The sequence below is a fragment of the Clupea harengus genome, chromosome 5 (assembly GCF_900700415.2).
Source record: "Clupea harengus chromosome 5, Ch_v2.0.2, whole genome shotgun sequence".
NCBI classification, from domain to species: Eukaryota; Metazoa; Chordata; class Actinopteri; order Clupeiformes; family Clupeidae; genus Clupea; species Clupea harengus.
In genome coordinates this window covers 13621705-13634204 of record NC_045156.1, presented here as the reverse complement: position 1 = coordinate 13634204, position 12500 = coordinate 13621705, and the positions used below count along the sequence as shown (strand labels likewise).

Genomic DNA, 12500 nt, shown 5'->3' with positions numbered 1-12500 from the left:
AATGCAGAATTATTCATGCCTTCCCCCATCATCAGAGGTTTTGTTATAAAAGATGGTTGCCTTAGCCTAGCGGATAGGTACAGGAGCTCATCCCCACACCTCTGCTGTGTTCACTCATCACAACAGGCCAGAGGTATTTAACAGCAAAGAAAGAGGAAACAGTAAACAGATTATTAATATGTCTGCTATCCATGATAGCCTGAAAGTTTGCATTAACTTCACCGAACCTGAAAGAGAAACTGTAATACGTTGACAAATCCGACATTTTGAACAGCCAAGGCAGCCAGTATATCATTGTTATAGCTATGTAGCTACGATTATAGCTATCATCAATAGACATCAGCAGCCAGTTTCCTGTGTTATGACTTAACTTCATGCTGAGACTTCAATTGATTGGATCTTGTTGACAAAAGTGCTGCTGGGAATATGGCCCCGCCTTGCTGCACACACCTGCTCTTCCAGTCAAACCCTGATCCGCCTCTCTGTGGAAGGCAAATATTATGTCTCCCCCCGTGAGCGTCTCTCAGCTTGTTAATTGCTTTGCGAAACTCCATGCATGGGAATGAGAATGAGCTCGAGTGAGGACTGCGCTCGTAGTCTAGTGTTGTTGTGTCTCTGGACTGCGCTTGCCGTCTAGTGTTGTTGTGTCTCCGGACTGAGTTTGCCGTCTAGTGTTGTTGTGTCTCTGGGCTATGCTGGCGCCGTATGCTGGAACCTTACCCTGCCAATAAGCCGTTTCAATTAAAACTATAATGGTTTATTATCGAGTGTCTTGTGTCTGTTTGGATTGAGCGTTAACTAGTTTGCCCACTGCTCCGAGGGCACATAGCCAATCACATTATTTGGAACAGATGAGCCCGTGCATATTGCTCTACACCAGGGGTCACCAACCTTTCTGAAACTGAGAGCTACTTCAAGGGTGCTGAGAGCTACTTCAAGGGTACTGAGTAGTGCGAAGTTAGGCCTAGTTGTTAAAGAAGTGCTTCTTGGCCCAACTTCTCCAGTGTTATCATCTGTGAGCGAGTAGTGTTTTTAGAACATGCCTTGCGGGCGACTCACGTGGTAGAGAAACAGGGCTAGAAACAGGGGTAGATGTGTCGCCATTCTGCCACTGTACTGTTCTACTGAAAAACCCAGATATACTGGACCAGCACCAGAACTGAGCCAAACACACGCCGGAGGAGCCACTGCCGCTGGTATTTGCATCTGGGTCTGTTTAACCAACAAAACGAATTGTATTTGTATCTGTATTCAGATGGATAACTGGAAGTGGTCGTGGTCATGTCATGTCAGGCAAATGTAGTATTTTATCATCTAATAATCTAATAATGCAGTTATGGTGCCTTCAAAGCATCAAATTGATATAATGTTGGCATATAATTCATTATGAAATATATTTCCACATCTTCATACTGTAGTTTTCATCTCTCTGTCTTTTATTTTTAACTAAACTAAAATTGTCTGAACCCCCCTCTTTTAACTGGGGGGCATTGAACAATCAGAAACTGAAAAATTGTTTTATAAATCGAAAAATTCTGTTTTTCATTGAAAATAGGAACTATTTACTGTAAGATATGTAGAAAAATATCATTCAGTTGAAGGGAATAATCTTAAATTCCAATGATGAGGCGTTTTTGACAGTAATTTGACAGTAATACATGAACTTTTTTGCCTTTTTAATTTATTTTTTAAGTTTGGGTACACATTTTATTTGTATTTTATTTGTAACAGGATTGAACAGAATAACCTTATTATAAATTTTTAGATAATCAAATATCATCAAAGTCTCAATCATAGTCTATGTATGAAGCATGATAATTAGGCTGATTTTTTAAAACTTTAACTAGCTACATTAAAAATAAATGAAAAATGTTTGTGAGTATATATAGTGTAGAATATAGTGATCGCTTTTCAATAATTTGTAGTAAATGAAATGACTAGTGAAATCAAAGTCCAATGCTGCAAACAGAATGGACATTTTTATTGATTGATATAAAGAAACAGTGGTTGATGCACAGACATGTCAATCATGGAGCTGACGATTTTTTTCTGAATAACGCACATTATATATCTGAATAACGCACAGAAATATCTGTTTACATTGCATTATTTGTGCTTTCCCAAATAACGTATTCCCTAGTTTTTCCCAGGCCACCTACTTACCTTGGAAACCCCACAGACTGTGTTTTTGTTGTTGTTGTTTTTACCCAGGTCACTCATTTTACCCTGGAAACCCCAGAGACTGTGTGAGCATTGCATATTTTATGTTGGCCTCCTGGATCAACATCAGCAGCACTACACTGATCAAAATGTTCTTTCAGCAGAGCCCCCGCGCTGCTGTTTGTGATCCTGGTCACAGACTCCCCAGCATAGGCACCATAGGCTGTGTGTGTGTTTGTTTGTTTGTTGTTTGTTGTGCCTCATGAAGCTGAGGTGCCCGAGTTCATTAATTAACTCCACTCCTGCACAACAGGTTCCCTAATTAACGAATGCAGAAAATAATGAGCAAATCACCTCTGCTGTCCTGCCTGTCAGCATGTTTCTCTCCATGGAAAGCAATATATTGTCTTTCATTTTGACCATATATCATAAGAATTTACTAAATATGCTGTTGCCTGTAATATACTATTATAACTACTATCTTACCACTACTGATCCTTTACTGTATTGTCGAGCAGGAACAAACAAACCAGGGCCGAGCGAGTGTGGGTTTGGTTTCAGCTCCGCCTGTGCATCGGTGCGGTGCAGTGACACAAGTCTGCTCCTTTCTGCCTGGATACCTAACATGCCATTTAATTTGGACAGATTACCGCCAGATCTGTATCAGAATACCGCCAGATCTATACCAGATTACTGCCAGATCTATACCAGATTACCGCCAGATCTATACCAGATTACCTCCAGATTTGTACCAGATTACCGCCAGATCTGTAGCAGTCAGCTGTTGTATGTGGCATTACTGCAGTGTGGGTTTGGTGTCAGCTCTGATAATCAGCTAATTCTGCCAAATCCGTGCCAAATTAAGGCCAAATCGAGGCCAGCTCTGTGCCCGGTCGGTTCCAGAAGCAGCATTATTTCTGTTTGAACCCAATGTGTCAGCATGTATAAGCCTCTATCAGCAAACCAGTGTTTGACATTTAATGTCATTTGAAACTTTCGGTGATTCGACAAAAACATGCATAGAACTGAACTTGCAAGTCCCCATAAAATGAAGCCCAAGAAGAATGAAAATCAGAACACTGTTCCTTTCCTGGCAATTCTGAAAGCACAACAGGAGGACCAATGAGACAAACCCTAGAGCTTGTCTATGTACAATCAGTCCTCGTGGAAAAATAGTGCAAGAATACATAATAATATGGCAAACTGCTACACCGCTAACACGGGTTTGCTGCTAAAACAATGCCACACACATCTCTCCCCAGTGCAGTGCCTGCTGAAATGGTAAAAAGAAGACATTTCACTGAAACAACCATTGATTAACTCACAACCTAACACCGAATGTCAATTGAAAATCAGTTCTTAACTCTGTGTGAAGTCTGCGTTCCTCCCTGGCTGGCTCTTGAGAGGAAATGGAGGTCTCCTGTGAGGTCTGTCTCCACACTAATTACTCTCAGCAGTGTTAAGGACCTCAACTAAACTCCCTGATCATTTACAAGTGCATCAGTCTGACTGCAATAGAGCTGATATGTGCATCAGTGAAACCTGAATGTGAAATATCTCTGACTGCAATAGAGCTGATATGTACATCAAGGAAAGCTGAGTGTGAAATATCCCTGACTGCAATGAACCTGCAATACACCATATTCACGGTGATATTAAAATAATTAAAAAGAGAAACGATATAACATCGTTCATCCCATCATCCCACCCCCAAATGAAAAAACGATTTAATGCTTACATTTAAATCAATGTCCTCATAACCGCTAATGCAGTGAAATAGAATACTACACAATACAGTGACCTCGTATTGAAAAGTACTATGGCCATAATTCAGTGCTTAGTGTTAAGGAGGGCAGCTTTAAAATCCAATATTTTATTGACAATAGCACTGGACCTCTGAACAAGGCCTGTTTAGAAAGTTTCCCCTGCTCTGAAGCTGCCTTAGAGGGAGCTTGAAAAGGGACGTGTCCCACAGCTTCAGTTCAAAATGAACGGATATCTGCTGCACACACACGCTTTCACACCCCCAGCATGGATCAATAACAGTGCAGTGTGTGTGTGTGTGTGTGTGTGTGTGTGTGTGTGTGTGTGTGTGTGTGTGTGAGTCAGCCACCCTAAGGCGACAGTTTTCACTGAGAGAGTTAGAGGTGTTATGGATTTGTTGCCGATGACTTGTATGTCATTTCGTTCCCTCAGCCGTCACAGAGGCGATCACACTGAGAGACTGGGAGACAGACACGGGCTCAGACAAGGGAATGTAGATGGGTGCTATGGAAACGTCACTGTCAACAAGCGTTTCCATGACAGTAGTCATGTCAGGGTTCCATGATGAATGACAGATGGGAGCGTTAGTTTACTGTACAGCAGCTGATGCAAGTGGCCGGTAAACTCACCCGCCTGGTCATCCATCTAGCCCTCGTACAACATGACATTGCCACCCGGACACTCATGACCAATCATACCCAAAGGCCAGCTTTTGCATCACACATCATCACCATGGCGATCAGGCCCAGAGTTGGCTGGTGTCTGGATGTGTTCAAGCTCCATAGTGCTCCAATGTGAGTATGTAACAAGTATGTACATACCTCAGCTGGCGACTGATAGTATAGAAACAATGAGTAAATAGTTCAAATTTAGATCGATTTGGACACAAAACTTTTAGTAAATGAAGACTACCGTGTCATCTGACCCTTTCATCCTTTGGCCATTCTGGTGTGTGAGGGGGTGGGGGTTGATTACCCCCAGACACACACACACACACACACACACACACACACACACACACACACACACACACACACACACACACACACACGTCTCCAGACCTCACCAGCCTCCGCCAGAGAAACCATCCATCTCAGTTTAGCAGACAGGCAATTTCAAGACACCAGCTTGAAATGAGCAAGCCAGACAATTGGGGGGCCAAATTGGGCTACATGAGTGGCTAACACACGGAGCTTAACCTCCATTACATGTGTCTGGGGGCTCGCCGCCGTGAAATTCATTTAGGCATTTTACTTCATCTGTCTTACATGCTCCGTGACAGCCCCACAGACAGCGGTTCAGTCTGACGGATCACAGACAGGTCTGGGCCAGACCTGGGCCGAACCCAGGCCAGAGTCCAGGACTATCCGAGCTCAGATGCCAGAGCCATTTGATGAGGCAATTGACAGGAAGTTATGGGAATAGATAGGAGATGCCACACGGAGAGGCCGGGGAGAGCTGATGGTCGAAAATAGTGTTTAACACACTTTGGTGTTTAGAAGTTTTAAAGAGGACCTATTATGTTTGTCTGGTTTTCCCCGTCCCTTTAGAATGTTCCATACATTTTGGTGCATGTAAATCTGTCTGCAAAGTTACAAAGTACATGCCAGAGGGAGAAACTCTCACCCACAGTAAACACCTGCCTGAAACACCTCATTGGAATTCCAGCCCTTTTTTTCATCACGCAATCTCGTAACACAATCCTAATTGCCCACCTAGCGTAGCTATGGCAGTTATCGGACAGTGTCAAACATCGGCCATTCTGTTAACCAATCAAAATGCTAAGTTTAATAATGGATTAACAATCTATAACTTCAGTTTAATAATGGATTCACATGACAACGCGAACGTTTGCCGATAACACACGCCGTCCGATAATTAACACCGTTACGATAGCTGACCAATCAGAGCACACTGTGGGCTCATCGGGAGGGGGGGGGGGCTTAAAGACACAGGAGCTCTAACTGAGCGTTTTCAGACTGAGGGTGAATAGAGATGTACAGTATGGGAAAAATGATGTGTTTTTGGAAGACTGAAGCATGTACCAGTGGACCCAAAAAATGAAATTATGAGAATCGAAAATGAGCATTATAAGTCCTCTTTAAAGGTTTCATCGAAATCTTGACAAAACTGAAGGTTTGTGTCATTGGGCCGAATCTGTAGATTGTTTTTTTTCGGGGGCAATTCATCTGAAATTCATGTGAAATTCTTTGCATTCTATTCTGCAGTATTTGGGGTCACAGAAGGGCAGTCCTGTTATCAGCAACATTTCCACGGTCAAAGGTGAGGTATCCATAAACAGTCTGCCATCAGGCCGAGAGCTTAGATCTCAGGAGAAGATCGGGCACATATTCATCAGATGTGCTGCAGGAATCACGGATGTTCTTCAGATGTCCTAAAGATGCCCACAAACTCTTTCACCGCTACGTTTGAAGTTCAAATTCATTCACTCTATTGAATAAAGTCCTGACGCACTTATCTGCAGTAACGCAGAATTCACAAAAACATCCGACAGAGAGCCCCTAGTCTCCTCAGAAAAAGGAGTAAAGATTCATCTAAAAAGCGAATGAGCCACCTGCAGTGTGAAGTCATTAGCGAGGCCCAGTCCTCATGCATCAACCTCCTCCTCGACCTGCCTCGTGCCCCCAGAAGACCGAGAGCGGTGCTGTCATGGAGATGGATTGGCAGCCTTATTGCTCGATGATGGCAGGAATGCAGAAGGACCGCCTCCCTTCTCATTAATATTGATGAGCGGCTCTCTCTTTCCGATGTCCCAAAATGAACCGGACCTCATCTTTTCACACACCATGACAATGTCACATAATCATTGTCGTTAATCGTCATTACAGCGTCCTGCTGTTGTGACAATAACCAGCGATGGTGAAATGACACTGTTACATCACTGGACACTGACTGCACAACTTCCTACAACAGCGAATGACAACTGCTACGACAGGATTACGATACGGTTGTGTTAGTCTTATGAAGCAAGGTCCAAGTAAGACTGATGATGGTGAGGACGCAGGCAGGTAGGCAGGAGGCAGGCAGGAGGCAGGCAGGAGGCAGGCAGGCAGGCAGGCAGGCAGGAGGCAGGCAGGAGGCTCTATTGTACGGCAGGATGTGCTGGGGAGGCAGGGGGCCCAGGTGGGTCAGGACGAGAGTGAATTGGATTCTGGGTCTATTTCTGTTGCGTCTCGGCGGGTCGCTGGAGTGAGGAGACCTTTTATGGACCTGACAAAAGAGCTGGCCCCACGAGGCCTGCGAGGCAAATGGAATCTCACCGAAAAAAAAAGAGCGAAAGAAAGAAAGAAAGTAAAAGGAGAAAAGAGAGACCCAGAGCAGGGTTGTGCTACTTTCAGGGCAAAAGGACTCGCGTCTGCACACTCACAACATCGCTCTCAGAAGATTCTAATTTAACATATTTGGCATAATGTTATCATATATAATAAACACGTTGCTGAGAATTATTGATACATGCTTGGACATTCAAACATTTGAAACGACTATCAGAGCAAAACTATTCCCAAAAGTACACTGCAACCACCAGTGCCACTTCGCATGTAGCCCCATTCTATAGCAGATGAATGTGAAGATGGATTCTCCCCTCTAATAACGGTGCGATTAGTTGGGTCCCCTCAGGCGAAGCGGAAGAAATGAGATGGTAATAGAAGCCTTACCAGGCAGTGGCTGTGTTCTCCCTGGAGAGAGGGATGCGACCCATTCAACGCTGCGACTCGTTTAAGGCAGTGGCTGTGTTCTCCCTGGAAAGAGGGACGCGACCCATTCAACGCTTCGACTCGTTGGTGGAGGTGAAGTTTTCAGCACCGTGGCTACATCCCTGAGAGCACAGAGCTGCAGTCCCCCTCTCACACACACACACACACACGCACACACCTCCACTGCAGCAGAACTCTCTCTCTTGTGCTCACACACATACCGTGCCTCTCTCTCCTGCTCCCTCCCTCCCTCTCCCTCTACTGCACATACACCGGGCCTCAGCTCTTTCCCCTCTCTCCCTCTCTATCTATCTATCTATCTCATTATCTATCTATCTCTCTTTCTCCCTCACTCTCTCTATCTATCTTATTATCTATCCATCCCTTTCTCCCTTACTCTCTCTCTCTCTTTCTCTCTGTTTTTCTACCAAACTCTCCCTCTATTTGTCTTTTTCTCCTGCTCTCTTTATTTCACTCTCTCTTCCTCTCTCTCTCTATCTTTCTGTCTATCCTGTTCTCCTTATTCCACTCTCTCTTCCTCTTTCTCTCTCTCATCCTCTCTCTCTATCTTTCTTTTTCTACTGCTCTTTGTATCTCCCTCTCTCTTTCTTTCTTTCTCTACTGCTCTTTGTTTCTCCCTTTTTCTCTCTCTTTCCCTGCTTCTCTCTGCCCCTGTTCTCCCCTCATTTGTGATGCTGCTCACACACACACAGTTCCATGCAGTAAGCTGCACCATGGACTGGTATTGGAAGACCATCTCAAACAATCAATATGCAAAAGCCTGGGAGCTGTCTAAGTGTGTGTGTGTGTGTGTGTGTGTGTGTGTGTGTGTGTGTGTGTGTGTGTGTGTGTGTGCATATGTGTATGTGTGTATGTGTGTGTGTGTGTGTGGGTCTGTGTGTGTGTGTGTGTGTGTGTGTGTGTGTGTGCATGTGTGTGTGCGTGTGTGTGTGTGTATGTGTGTGTGTGTGTGTGTGTCAATCAAATATGTGAGAATCAAGGAGGACACGAGGCAGGGAGAGAGAGAGGTCTTTTCTACTAGTAGATTGAGATCTCCAGGGAGATGGAGGCAGGGAGAGAGAGAGGTCTTTCCCAGTTGAATGGTAGACTGAAGCATCTTTTCCGTGCATCTTTTGTGGTGAGCCCATACCGCAGCTCACTGAAGCACTGATCAGGCCCTGATCTGGTGATACAAGAGGTATCTATGCTGTGGATGAGGTATCTATACAAGAGGTATGAGGTATCTCTATGAGGTATCTACACAAGAGGTATAAGGTATATCTATGAGGTATCTACACAAGAGGTATAAGGTATTTCTATGAGGTATCTATACAAGAGGTATCTCTGCTGTGGATGAAACCTGCATGCCGTTTTCTGCATCCTCCATCTCAGTACAGTAGACTGACCTGGGCCAAATCGGTGTCAGGCCTGTTCCAGAGGTGACTGCTATCTGAGGTGGAAGATGGGTGTTCTTGTTATTATTACAGTGATTTGCAACCCTTGAGAGTGAAGTCAGGCAGATGACAGATTCCTTCTGATGTGAGATGTTTTTGCCGTGAGCTGTTTTGTCTAGCCAGTCTGCTCAGCCGTTTTCATTCCTTAACCAAATAAATTTGAGCTGTGATGAAGAATGATTTTCCACAACAAAGGGCTTTGAGGGTACAGTTCTGTTAAGAACACTCTGCTGTCAAAAACATTCTACAAAGAACCTTCACAGGTTCCAGAATTTCATGATCAATAGGTTCAATATATGAAGTATTTACACGTACAGCTGCAGTAATCAGAGATTCTGAGGAGAGCTTTTCAGTACAGCCTGATCCAGACTCTTCTAGAATCATGGTAGATGTCAAAGCCAGATGACCTGATGACCAGATGCAGAGTTGGGGCAAAATGGAGTCAACATGGAGGACACAAGCATGGCGGATGAGGTGGGATTCAGATTCAGATCTAGATTCAGATTCAGATTCAGATTCAGACCAATTTATGTTGCTTGTTCAGTTATGGTTTTGCACTGGTATTGAACTACATGTAACGAGATACACAATTGATGCCATGTTTTAATGACAACACAGTGAGATGGACTAAAACAACAAGGAGTGTGCGAGATGAAATGAATAGTGTGAGGAGGATGGGAGGAGGGGAGGATGGAACGATAGAACTTAAGAGATCACTAGAGCTGAGCGTCACGAGAGCCTCGGAGCTCTAAAGTGAGGCGTGCTTCATTTATTTATGTGTTGTTGCCTTGAAACACACACACACACACACACACACACGGCGGAAGGAGGAAACAGGACGGCATGTTCTGGAAGGAGTGTCTTGGACACATTCCTCATTTAAAATGATATTGAGCAGGTACCACAGTTACATAATCGCTGGGATGATTGCCTCATGAAATGCTGCAGTATCTATTAAAGGCGTAGTCTGCAACTCTAATCCGATATACTTTTTATTCAGCGCGAATTCTTGAAATAGTTCTGTAGCTGTCTGTTCAGTGTGTGCGCTCTAAAACAATTCTGGTGTTTGTACACAGTCCACAGTCAATCACAGCCAATCAACACGTTGCTTCAGGAGCATGGAAGGGAGAGGTGTAATTTGATTGGTTGTGGAGGTCAAATATCATTAAAAGTGAAGATAGGCTGTCAAAAGAAAAAAAAGAAAAAGAAAAGTTTAGTCTACACAATTTGCAGTCTATGAATAAATGCATGACAAAACATGCATAGATTTGGCACTGCTTTACAGTTTACTAGACCTTAGATTGTAACGCTTTTACAACTGCAAACTCTTCAATTACGGAACTGAAGTCCAGTTCTCAGAGCAAATCACTTCCAATGCACTAAAGGGCCAACGCACCAAGACGCTGTTGATGCATGGTAGAACGCTTCACATCTTTGATTCTCTTTAGCTGCGATACTATACAGTGATGTAGTGCACCTTGAAAATATTTGCGAAAATTGAGATACATATATTACCCTGGAAGGGATAGAAATTAGAAATAATTTGTTTTGAAAATAATAAAAATTGACGAAAACTGCTTTTTCAAAAACCAAATTTTTGGCTGGCCCTAAGGCCCATGCCTTGTCTACCTAATGGTTTATCCGGCACTGCAATATGGTCATGTAAAGGAAAAAATGAATCACACCTGTAACTGCCCAAGCTACACCTCAAAGCTGTTTTATATGAATCATTTTTTTTGCAGCACGGATATATCGCCAAATACATGCTGGCTGTTAGCTATTTATTTTGTTAGTTTATGATGACCGTATGTGTGATCTAGAGAGCCCCAGTAAATATTCAGATAATCAGCAACGAATACAAAGCTTCATTAGTTGTCCTCTCATGAGTCACTTGGTATTAATTACATGAATTCTCATTTCCCATCACATTGTGCTGTTTCTGTTGTTTGTGTGACTTGGTCCATGAAACAATTAGCCACTTTGAACGTGTAAGGATTCCTGGCATCAAAACATCCTCGGGCTCAGGACGGCGCTAATGCTAATGCTAATGACAATCAGGCCCAGAATGTGGATGTGTTCAACTGAGCCTCCATCTGGTGCCTAAAGCCTTGATCAAACTTGTGGAAGTGCACACAGACAGTTGTGGACCCCACAGACATATAGTTGTTCTTGTTGTACTTCTTATACCACTTGAAGACCACAGTTGCACGTTTGTCCCTTGTAGTGTAGTGGACAAGGCCTTGCGGTCACAAACAATTGGAGGGTACAAGGACATCTGCAAAGAGCTGTGGTAAATACTTTCAGGCAACACAGGTCTGAGACTGCAGCTTTATTCACGGTTAGTTACAAGCACCTCAAGGTTCAAGGGTCAAGCTCTGTGGGGCGAGGCTTCTTCTTATTACAAACTCAGCTCATGTCATTCATACAGTCCCATTATTTCAGTGAAAGACAGGTGGCTAACAGACACATACATAGTTTTGGCTGTTTTTATTTACGACTAGGAAAATGGCTCGAGGGGGTTTTCACAATGCACTATATTAATCCTTCTGTCTTCCAATTGCTGTCATCACATGCTCCATCCCATGGTGTCAGTTATGTACTGTATGTCGGCATTCTTTCCTGCTTCTGTTTAGGCCAGGTATGTTACATTGAGGTTTATGTCTGCCTAAGGGAGGTTCCCTGTGGTTCTGCTAATATCTTGCCAATGTTCCTCGTTAGAACAAGGAATTTGTGCATGCACCAAAATGCATATTGCAGTCATATGCAGGGACGGGACGGAAAGGAAGAGCATATCTTTCAAACTTACACACAGTCAAAAGAAAATGTATATCCAGCAAGCACCTTAAGGTGCAAAAATGTACCTTCAGAGCCACGCACACACCCTCTGATGATGTCATTAATGTCACCTGGAACCTAGCGCACCGTCGAGTACTGGCGGAAAGTATAACATTGGCCTAAGGGGGACTGGAACTCTTGACAGGCTCTATAATTGGCCTGTAAATCCAGAACAGGGGTGTGTGTGTTGGCAGCGTTCACCTGGATGAGGTGCAGAAGCAGGAGAGATCTGCACCAGTGCACAGTAAGGGGAGATTTACTCTGGCAATACTGCGTCTCATCTCAGATTTACACAAAAAGGTTCCGTCACCAAATCAGCATGAAACGGAGATTTTGGCTAATTTACTGAAGCCAAGTCATTAGCTTTGGTTGGAAAATATCCTTCCTGTACCCTAAATCTTCCCGATGAAATGCATGGACGGATACAAACAGGCTCCCTGCTGTCTGTTTTGTCCCTAGTGTATGTGAGTGAGTGTGTGTGTGTGTGTGTGTGTGTGTGTGTGTGTGTGTGTGTGTGTGTATGTGAGTGAGTGTTTTTGGCCTGAGAAACACTGCGGCTGAAACTCTCTCT

General features: G+C 43.8%; 1 protein-coding gene across 3 annotated transcripts in view; it reads right to left on the bottom strand.

The window, feature by feature from the left end:
- LOC105907452 (synaptotagmin-2) overlaps positions 1-12500 on the bottom strand; it is a 57728-nt gene that overhangs the window by 18600 nt on the left and 26628 nt on the right. Inside the window, exon 1 of one of the 3 annotated variants that reach the window (XM_031567783.2) lies at positions 7602-7812. The exons of the other annotated variants lie outside the window; for them this stretch is intronic. The gene's annotated coding sequence lies outside the window, so the exon portion shown is untranslated. Of the gene's footprint in view, positions 1-7601; positions 7813-12500 lie in introns of those variants that run through there. 3 annotated transcript variants of the gene reach the window in all.